The sequence below is a fragment of the Camponotus floridanus genome, unplaced genomic scaffold (assembly GCF_003227725.1).
Source record: "Camponotus floridanus strain SB8 unplaced genomic scaffold, Cflo_v7.5 scaffold134, whole genome shotgun sequence".
Taxonomy (NCBI): Eukaryota; Metazoa; Arthropoda; class Insecta; order Hymenoptera; family Formicidae; genus Camponotus; species Camponotus floridanus.
The window spans coordinates 1,262,719-1,264,781 of record NW_020229253.1 but is presented as its reverse complement, the minus strand read 5'-3'; the positions used below and the strand labels follow the sequence as shown (position 1 = coordinate 1,264,781).

Below are 2,063 nucleotides of genomic sequence, written 5' to 3'. Positions count from 1 at the left end.
GTCTGGTATCGATACATGATTATCCCCGTGCAGGAGAAGATGGTTTAGAAATATTTTGGGGAACAGCGTGCCACTTGCTCATCAGCTTGTCTCGAATATGGACTTGCTTCTATGAATTTTCATCCGTTTCTTATCCACATGCACACGTTCCCGGGATCATTCCAATAAGAGGATCTCGTCCAATCAATCAATACAACCATAATCTAACTCAGGTGCATATAAGCAATAATATAAAAAATATCCTTACTCACAAAATCTATTAATATTCAAAATTTCTACAACATCTTATATGTACGAAACCATACTACGCATAAAACACATGCAAGAAAAATACTTGCAAAAAAGTTTCTAATATACGATATAATCTTTTATATTAACATGTAACAACATGAGATTAAATTTAAGTAAAGCAATTTATTGAAGCAAAATGCGTAACAAAAGATGTGTACTTTTGCAGGATCTGCAAAAGACATTAGACGACGCGAAGGAAGGATTTATATATTTCAGTTTAGGTTCAAAAGTCAGAGGCGAGTTTCTATCTGACGAAAGACGAAACATGTTTCTGAAAACTTTCGAAAAAATTCTTACATTGTATTGTGGAAGTTTGAGTCCGATCTTCCGAATAAACCGAACAACGTCATCATTAGAAACTGGTTGCCGCAGCATGCAGTTTTAGGTTTGTAGTTTTCATTGCGCGAAACTTCTGTATAAAATATTATATACGTAAAAGAAGTATTAAATTTTAATGACAACTTTCTTCTTCTAATATAAAAAAAATTACAAAAATGAAAGAGTTTCGATTATGTGAAAGTTTCTGGTTTATCTCATTAGCACATCCGAACATACGGCTCTTCATATATCAAGGAGGCTTGCAAAGCACCGAAGAAACGATAGAAAATGGAGTACCTGTGATTGGTTTTCCCATTTTAGGCGATCAACGTTATAATATAAAGCAACTGGAGGATTATGGCACGGGGAAAAAAATTAATTATCACTGACGTGAACGAAGACGAACTCAGAGAGACCATATTTGAGGTCATTCAAAATTCCAGGTAATCTTTGTTTTATTATTTTTTTTTATTATCATGTCCTTTTTTTTTAAATATATATATCCACAATTAACAATATTCCGAATCTTTTTATATTTTCCATATCTTAATCTTCACTCTAACATATATTTTGATATTTTAAACAGTTAGATTATTTCTTTGTAAAACCATTCAATCTAGTATTATCGAAATCGTTCAATTACTGCTTATTCGAGATACAAAATAGGAGCTCGATTTTTACATGAATTAAATTTCTCTCTAAAATCCATAAATGTGAAAAAATTGAAATTAAAAATAGAAACAACTTTTGGGATATCAGAGCAATTAATCCGTTTGCTATCTCTCTGCTTTCAGTTACAAGAATAACATGCTGAAGCTGCGTGATCTGCTGCATGATCTGCCATACGATCCATTGAACAATGCTGTTTGGTGGATCGAGCATGTCATACGTCACAAAGGAGCACGACATCTTCGGAACAAGTCGCGAGATATGCCTTGGTACAAGACTCAATTATTGGATATACAAGCGATTGTACTCGTATCACTTGTCTTCGTTGCGTATATCATCGTAGTGATTATGCGTTTCACATTTCAAATTGTCAAACAAGAATTAAGAAAAAGATTAGTATCCAGCGCGAAGAAACAACAATGATGAATTATATTGAATACAGATGTCGAAAAGATGATATCTTCATTGTGTGAATTATGATAAAATACAAATAAAATTCCTAGATTTTTGTACTTTGTTGTTTTTACGTCCAAAATTGTTATACTGCATCTTGCGCGATAAACAAAAAATGGATGATGACAAAATAAAAAACTTTTAACGCAATCAATGTATCGAACAATGAATTAATAACTCAATATATTTGAATTGTGATACAATTGTGTAGAAATGTTCACGGCTCGCAAACTACCTTTTTTATGTTGTCGACTATATAGGGACAAAATTTCTCGTTTTTTTATTTCATATTGTAGCAAAACCGCCGATTTTTCAGTCTCAATTTGACACGG

The 2,063-nt window shown here is 32.5% G+C and overlaps 1 pseudogene; it reads left to right on the top strand.

The window, feature by feature from the left end:
- The first annotated feature begins 6 nt into the window (after positions 1-6).
- Positions 7-1,807, top strand: LOC112637140 (annotated as a pseudogene).
- Positions 1,808-2,063: the final 256 nt, after the last annotated feature.